Genomic DNA, 8,656 nt, shown 5'->3' on the forward strand with positions numbered 1-8,656 from the left:
CATGGCCGTGACCTTTGACACCAGTTAAAAGAATGAATTTATGAAACATAAAATCCACTGGATAATCATAATGTAATAAATATTATGCACTGGTCCTAACTAACAGTACTTCCACTGAAAAGTCCGAGTCAGCAGTGCACTTAATCTGTTGGTGTGTTGATTTATCACATGAGCCTCCATCATCATTGCAGGTCTTTAATTCCTCTTTAAATTTCTTCCTCCCATGGTCTTCAGACACTGTTTTGACTTATTTGGTAGATGCTGCAGTGTGTTGACCCAGTGGAGCATTTGGGGGTTTTAGTTTTGATCCATAGGTTAAAAGCTGCTCAGCACTGGAGAGAGTTCCTGGAAAAAGCCTGCAGTCTGTGCATCTCCTGAAGGAACGGGCTGAAATAAAGATTAGATAAGACATCGCTGATGACGCATTGCATCACCTCGTTTGAGAGTCCATCAATGTCCCTGTCGATAGTGGCAAATAAGAGGGAAAGGACTGACGACGGGTCTCATTAACACTCCTTACAGCTGTTATCTGAGGGTGGGCCGCAGGTATTGATTCCAGACTGTAGTGTTGATAATGATGGTTTAGAGCAGGAGCAGTAAAATTAATGAGCCGGTCTACGATGCTCATTTTAAAGACTCAATAAGCTATTCACTGGCCCCTTGGATCACAATATGAGGATGGTGTAAAGTACCTGCTGTGCCTGAGTTTTAGCTTCTTTTGCTCATTTGGCAGCTTCTGATTTGCTTTTTTTAAAAGCTACACCAAGGCTGTTTCCATACATGTATCCAGATCTAATCTGCAGCACAATGATAGTAAGATGTTAGAGGCACCTGAAGCTACTTTCCATTAAACATCGTTAGTTTTACTGATGGTTCATAACCATAAAGGCAGCATAATATGACAGTATGTCTACTGACAACCTACGTGAAAGTATCAACATCATGGCACAAGTGGTGTAACACACTAGCTAGCAAGCTTTGTAAATGGCAGGATCTCAGGTTTTCTATGAGTTTAATGGGAAACCATTAGGATTTGACCAACTTCAACAAGAATAACTGTTCATCTGAGTCCTCACATCTATTCCTGTCTCCTGCTTTAACATAAGAAACAGTACAATAATGCCTATTGATGCATTATTTTTGCCTGGTACTTGGCAAAGTGATGACACCATGATGGACAATAGGAAGCATGAATGGTGCATATAAGAACAATGTTCTGCTGAAAAAAACTGTTTTCTGCTATCAGTGTGTTGCTTAACAGGTTCACACTCTGATAGCAATGGCTCCTTCAGTGGTCCCTCCAGTCCGGCTCACAGCTTAGTCAAAGCAGGGTCAATTCCAAACCCGATGTCTGCTTATCTCAACAAACCTAAGAGCAAAACTTTGAAGGGCCTCAATTAAATTCTTTGGGTTAAATATTTGTTGTTGTCACACTGTTGTTAGCATTCATGCTGGCATATTAAAAATGTTGTGTGTTACGGAGGTCTAAATGTGGGTAAATAAGAAGTATTTTGTCGGACATCAACACCTTTCTTTTCTTTGAAGTATGTGTCTTGACGTCGATGCGTTCACTTTTTGAATAGTGCATGTGTATTGGAATTAAAGGTGTGGAATTCATTTTTGGTTTGCAAACTTTGCTTTTCATATTTTGCTGTAAGTTAAGAGTGTTTTTATTTTAAAAAAAATTAATTTATTTTAGTCACAACTGAGTGTCAGAAATGAACTTTCAATAATCGATGCCTTCAAGTGATCAGAAAATGATCAGAAACTAGGTCAATCCATCAGTTTCACTTTCAGTTTTAAGCATTTGGCATTCTAAGGTGAGGGGATCTTTATAAATGCAGTAGTTTTAAGTATAGGATTAGATTCATCTTATTATTGGACTCCTGTCCCAATATTGGAGTCACATTTGCATTGATTCTGTAAAAGTGGTACATATGTGGGGTATGCCTGACACATGATAGCTCTGTTGTTCCAGTGAATTAGTTTTTACAGAATTTTGTCCCACTCTTCTCAGAATTGTTTTAATTTAGTCATAGAGCGCAGAACTCAGGGTTACATCAGTTATGGCAAATTATCCAGGTCCTGAGGCACCAGACCATCTAACTGCCACCACTAAGTTTGACTGTTGTCATGATGCTCTTCTTGGTGAAACATTGGGTGTATTTTACACCAGATGTAATGGGACGCCCACCTAGAAAAAATGTCTACTTTTGTAAACGAGTCAACCTCGTCTTGGGGTCATCTTGGGGTCATCAAGATGTTTTAGGGACAGCCCTTTGAGTTATTTTTGTCGACAGTGGTTTGGCCCTAGAATTGTCCCATGGATAAATGTATATTTCCATTGTTTATCAGGAACTAGTTCTAGTCCAGTTCACACAGAATATAGCTGAATTTATTTATAAATTCAGTTATATTCTGTGTTCAATTTAGAGAAACCAATAAATATATTAATCGGTTTCTCTAAATTGCCCTTAGGCACGAATGAGTGTGTGCGTGGTTGCTTGTCCTGTGTGTGCCTGTGTTGCCCTGCAGTTGACTGGTGACCTGTCCAGGGTGTATCCCGCCTCCCGCCCATAGACTGCTGGAGATGGGCACCAGCTTCGACGTGACCCCACTATGGGAGAGGTGGTAGAAAATGACTGACTGACTGTTTTTGACTTGTCTGCAGCCTTTGATGCTTTTAATTGTTGCAGTCCTGACTTGACTGTGTAGTTGGCATTAAAGGCTTTGTCCTGAACTGGTTTCTATCCTATCTGACTAAAATGACTAAAAAACTTCTGAAGCTCCATATGTCATTTAAGGGTTCTTTTCAGGGACCACCAGCAATTCAGAGTACTTTGTGTTTGATGCTTTTTCCCAATGCGGACACAAGTCAGCCTTTTACATCTGCAAATTAAATTCATATTTGAGTAAAAAGTTGAACAATCCTTTAAAAATCAGTTCATTTACTGCTGTTTGTCTGGTTTTTACAATTCTGTCAGTTGTTATTGTAATTTCCACCCACAGGGAAGGTTACCCACTGTCTCCAACACAGAAAAGGTTTATCAGAGCCTTGTTGCACAGCTGGATCTCCTGACCTGTTGAGCACGACTACAATCACACTCATAAATTTACATGAGCTTCAAAAGCCTCATCAATATTCATTAAGTAGTTCTGCTAATTAATATGCTTCAGACTGGCATTGTGCAGTCAAGAACGGCCACGATAACACTGACCTTATCTGAGCTGTCGTGTTTGTTGAACGATTTAGCGAACCATGTCACCTTCCTGGCTGATGTGAGACCTGACTGTCCATCCTGAACAAACATCCAGCCACAATCAGGCATTCAGATTTGCATGACCATTATTTTATGAACTATTTATAAAAGCTTAACAGTCAAGACTCAAAGTACGCAGGAGACCTATGAAGAGGAAAGGAAGTCAAACATGCACAAACATGATTATTTATGTTATATATTCATAATGGCTACATCAATACACAAACAGATTTAGCTGGTTCACCATCAATAACTCTGGTCACAGAAAACCTTGGTTGAGCTGAAACTGAGAGAAAGACAACTAGAAACTCTGAATGAGCTAACAAAGGCCCTTAAAACCAACAGAAACCCATTATCCTTAACGTTGGTAATGAATGGTTTGCTCTGACTGCAGAAATCAGCTTCAGCTTTCCATAGCAGAGGATGCTTTTCAAACTGAAAAATGAAAAAATGAAAACCATAAAGATCAATGAGGGTGAATTCAACATTGCCACAAGGGGGAAAACGAACTCTGGTCCATTTAAAGCGGACCAGAGTTCGTTTTCCTCCTTGGTCCGGACCTTTTGTGCAGGTGTGAATACACTCAAGTGAACCCTGGTCTGGACCAAACCACCGGACCGAGACTCACGTTTTGAGGTGGTCTCGGTCCGCTTCCAAACGGACTCTGGTGCGGTTCGCTTATGGTCTGAATACAAACCAGCCCCGATCCGAACCAACTACAAAAATCGTATGTCTCTTTGGACATAAAAAGCCACCGTAGCTGATAGCAAAGGTGTGTGTTGTAAGGTAATCATACCTGATAAGCTGTGTGTTGCTTAGCAACGCTACTGGCTTGTTGTGGGACACGTAGAGACGTCAGCGTTCAGATCCAAAATTATAAATGGAACGTCTCAAAGTCTGTGTTGAATGAGCTGCTCTTCACCCTCACAATAATAATGCAGCTGTAATAACGGCACAAATATGCAGAACAGAGGTGCTGCACGCAGCACGTCTACAGATGTTTTCCTCCATTTCCGGGTCTGTGTTCTGTCCCGCCCCCGTCATTTCTGTCCAATGGGAACAATGATCGTCACCTTTGTTTACAAGTAATAGTTCACTTGCAAAAAGTACAATGTGAAAACAAACTGCACCAAATGAAAAAAATAAAGTTCGCTTTTGGTCCGGACCAAACAAGCGGACCAAAGGACTTTCCTGGTGTGAATACATCCTAAGAGTTCAGTTCTGTTACCATCAGAACCGCAAAACAAATTTTGTCAGTTGCATTTATGCAGCAAACCTTGTTAAAAATGTTAATAACAGTAAAAGATATGGTGAATGACCCCTTGTCATACAGACCAGCCTGCTATGATGGATCGTCTCCAGCAGTTTGGTTGGTCACAGCCTACTATTGTGTACTAGTGTTACTTGACACAAACGTTGTATGGAAACCATAAACGCTATATGAAGGGGCTGCCACTATACTGACTCCAGTGGTAAAACCAGTTCCTTATGAGTCTGCTGCTGAAAGCAAACATCTTCAAACCAGGGCTCTAAGACTTTTACCCGTTTAGCAGCTGGAGTCAGACCAGCTCACCAGTAATACGTCCTAAGAACCAGCCAGAGTTGATTTAATTTAAAACCTGCTAAACGTAGGAAGGAAAAACAAAAAAGGTTGGTTTAGACAATCGGTCTGTTGACCTTCTGATGACCTTGCTTCACTGGAGGCAAAAATTATTCCTGCAGAGGTGGACCAGAACTGAACGAACTCACTAACCTGCCAATGAGGCGCTAGCGTCGTTGTTATACAATTATGATTATTTGATTAGAATTATTTATAAAACCTATCATTTAACAACCATAATTATTAATTTATCATTTCTAACTAAAATCAACCACAAGATTTAGATATATGATTGTTGGGCTACTAGCACTTAACAATTATAATTAATAACTGGAATTATTAATTATTAACTATTACCCAAAACCATTGTATTCTGACAGTTAACCAAAAGGAGCACGAGCCTTTGGACAGCAAATCACTTTTACACAAAATAAGCACATAACGCTTCTCTTTATATGTGTCTGAATTTATTAACTAAAATATTTCAACCTTACACTCAGATGTCATTTAATGAACTTTTCCACCTAAAACTAGTAACACTCGCTAAACTATCAAATAAATGAAAAGTTGTAATAATTATAGTAAAATGGAAGATTATTCAAATGATGCATAATGGCCAACTGGAAAAAATGGAATAATCAAAGTCTTGGATCAAATGTGAGGAAACTTGATGAACATCAGTACCAGAAATAACAGTTTAGTTTGAAACGATTGTGTCAGACAGTACCAGGAATGGATGGATGAATGGAAAAATGTTTGGAGTTTTGGATCAAATGAGAATACGTGTACGGGTCTTTCCCCAGTTGTGCCCAGTCAGGTTAACTTAGCAGGCCAGTTAGCATACAGCGTGGCTGGGTGTAGGTTTGATCCAATATCTCGTGGTTCCAGAAAATATCCTAGTTTGTCCTATTTTCAGCTTAAGTTTTACCTCTGCCTGGAAACATAAGCCTTGAAGAACGTCTTCTTCTGAGCATGATCAACGTTGTCGGTATCATCCGTTTTCTTGCTCCAAACAGCTGCAAACTGGGATTGCAAGCTGCTAAAAACTAGTTCTTCAGCCTGAAATGAATGTCAGATCTTGCCGGATACACAGACAGCGAGGTCCTAAAGCGTTGTTAAGCTTCTTCTTCGGAGGTAAAAAGTTCACTTCCCAGCAAGTTAATGGATCCACCTGTAGGGAGATGCTCTAGAGTGAAGTTGGTGTGTGCCTGACCTCCTTAAATAACCTCAGTTTGTGACATCAGCAGAATCCCAGAACTGCAGTGAATGTTGGGAGGTGTAGTTTGATCAGTCCTTCTTTTTCAATAGATGGTGGCCTAACAGTCGTCTTCAGAGGGCTAAAGGCTGAGACCTTCACAAGATGAATGAGGTCTCAGATGGTATTTACTGTGTGGGGAGTGGACTCTGGGAAAGCAGAGAAGGAGGCCGTGGACACAGTGGATGAACACCTCTGCATTGATCTGGAGCAAACCTTTCTTTCTTCCAAGACAATTCACCACAGGTGCAAATTGTTTCTTTCATCCAGATTTTAATTTCTCTCGTTGTGAGAACTTTCTGTTTGGACTTTCCTAACCCTTAGGATTACTGAAGATTCCAAACAGATAGCTCAAAGTAATCATATTCAACAATCTGTAATAAATGTACAGTAAATATATGTGCAGACAGCATGTTATGATGTATTATCTTTTAGATTTCTAATGTCAGCCTGTTCCAGCTCAGGAAATAAGTCATTGTACTGTCAGTAGCTTTGCAATAAACCAGAAAAGATCACTTAAACTTGCTCCCTGGCATACACTGAGATGTTCTTACAGTTTGGAGGAGTGTCATGGTCACAAACATTCTGCAAACTGCTCACACTTTCTGAAATTGGTGGTTTTTTTGGACCTACAGATCTTTAAAGTAGTTCAAAGCTTCTCTGTTCAGCTGCATTTCTCTCCTAGATGAAGCCACTGAAGTACTTTCTATGTCTTTAACATAGAAAGTACTCCTTGATCTCTGCTTTGTGTCTCAGCTCTGTTCTCTCAAACCCCCAGGTGGACAAGGCAGATGGCCCCTCACACTGAGCCTGGTTCTGCTGGAGGTTTCTTCCTGTTAAAAGGGAGTTTTTCCTCTGTACTCTCGCTAGATGCATGCTCAGTATGAGGGATTGCTGCAAAGTCAACACCAGTGACTGTCCACTGTCTCTACATGCTCATCCAGGAGGAGTGAATGCTGCAAGTCACTGACTGGATGCAATCTGCTGGGTTTCCTTAGACAGAACCAATTTGAATAATAAACTGAATTTAACTACATTATTTGAGTGGGAACTCGCATCTCTGTTACTCTGAGAACTTACATTTACATTTCAAATGTGAAGCTTTAGAAATGAGAACAGAGGGCTTTACTTACTGCTTGAAGGGCCGGAGTAACTCAGCCAGTGCTACACCAAGCAAACCTCAGATCCTCCGGTCTCTACATCCGACCGTAACATTTTCCCTGACTGCTACCAGCCAATCACAGGAAAGTTTACTCCATAAAGGTTATGCCACAAACACTGAAGTGTTTTCTGCTTTTTTCCATGAATATGAGGTCACACATCTCAGCCTTGACGTCAGGGTTCGATTCTGAGTAGCCTTTGCCTCAACCTTTGTCGTATGTCATTCCTCATTAACGTCTTGCTTCAGATTCCTATTCATCCTTTACTAATGAGAAATGTCACAAGGATGAAATCGAATAAAGGTTTCTGGTTAATGGGGTGGGTAAAACTGAACATTGTCAGGCTCCTATCTTCATGATTTAAATAATAACTGCTGACTCATTTTTGTCATTGTCTCTCAGTTTTCCCACTTTAATTCGGTCATTTTCTTTTTAATTAAAGCTGGACGGTCTGCTAGATTGCTGTGCGATAAACACCATTTTCCTAATGCAGAGTGTTCCTGATACAGACCTCATTTCCAGGAGCTATTACAGTGTGATCCGTATCTGGATGGACTCACGGCTGGAGCCGGTTTGATAAGTTCTGCCTGGATTTCAGGCTGGATCAGAGAAGTTGACAGAACAAAGCAACTAATGAGAGCCTCCTCTTTGAAAAAACAGGTAAAGCAACTGATTCATCTAAAAAGAAAATTAGAAAAACATACTTTAAATATGAAATTAAATTTTTACTGAGATGTCAAAAGTATTTGCCCACTTTTTCTTCTGTTTTAGTTTTCTTCCTAAATTTTTCAGCTCATTAAACAAATTTTAATGTCAAAGAACCTGAGGAAAAGACTGTTTTCATATTCTGATTCAATCCAAACCAATCTGGCTCTATGTGAACATATACAGTAGTTGCCCCATTTGATTAACTGTTATTAGCCTCAGTTCAGTTTTACTCAACACGCCCATTCCTGATTCCTGCCTGACCTGTAGACATCATTGAAAAGGTCCTGTTGGAAAACATTAGGAACGATAAAAGATCTTAAAAAGGCAATCATCAGACTCTGATCTAAAGAAATTCATGAACAGATCAGAAATAAAGTTATTGACATCAATCAGTCGGAAAAGGTTTACATGCTATTCTAAGAACCCAGAACATATAAAGCTCCCTTGTCTCAGCTAAGGTCAGAGTTCATGATTCAATGATAAGAAAGAGGCTGAAAGAAAGATAGCATCTATGTAGAGTTCCAAGGCCAGAACCACTGCTGACCCAAAAGAACACACAGATTACCTGATTTTAAAGAAAAAAACATCTTAATGGGGAAACATTCTGTGGTCAGACAAAAGTGGGACTTTTTGGAAGGTATCCGTTTCATCTGAGGTATATCTCGCAATACTT

General features: G+C 40.0%; 1 long non-coding RNA gene across 2 annotated transcripts; it reads right to left on the minus strand.

The window, feature by feature from the left end:
• Positions 1 to 220: 220 nt before the first annotated feature.
• LOC124880123 lies at positions 221 to 7,406 on the minus strand. 2 transcript variants are annotated; one of them, XR_007041240.1, is made up of 4 exons: positions 7,295 to 7,406; positions 4,057 to 4,157; positions 3,219 to 3,299; positions 221 to 387 (listed from the first exon to the last, which is right to left on the minus strand). It is a non-coding gene; the product is annotated as an uncharacterized LOC124880123 (long non-coding RNA). The 2 variants fall into 2 exon arrangements; XR_007041241.1 differs by lacking the exon at positions 221 to 387 and adding an exon at positions 2,835 to 3,080.
• Between the last annotated feature and the right edge of the window lie 1,250 nt (positions 7,407 to 8,656).

The sequence above is a fragment of the Girardinichthys multiradiatus genome, chromosome 14 (genome assembly GCF_021462225.1).
Source record: "Girardinichthys multiradiatus isolate DD_20200921_A chromosome 14, DD_fGirMul_XY1, whole genome shotgun sequence".
Lineage (NCBI taxonomy): Eukaryota > Metazoa > Chordata > Actinopteri > Cyprinodontiformes > Goodeidae > Girardinichthys > Girardinichthys multiradiatus.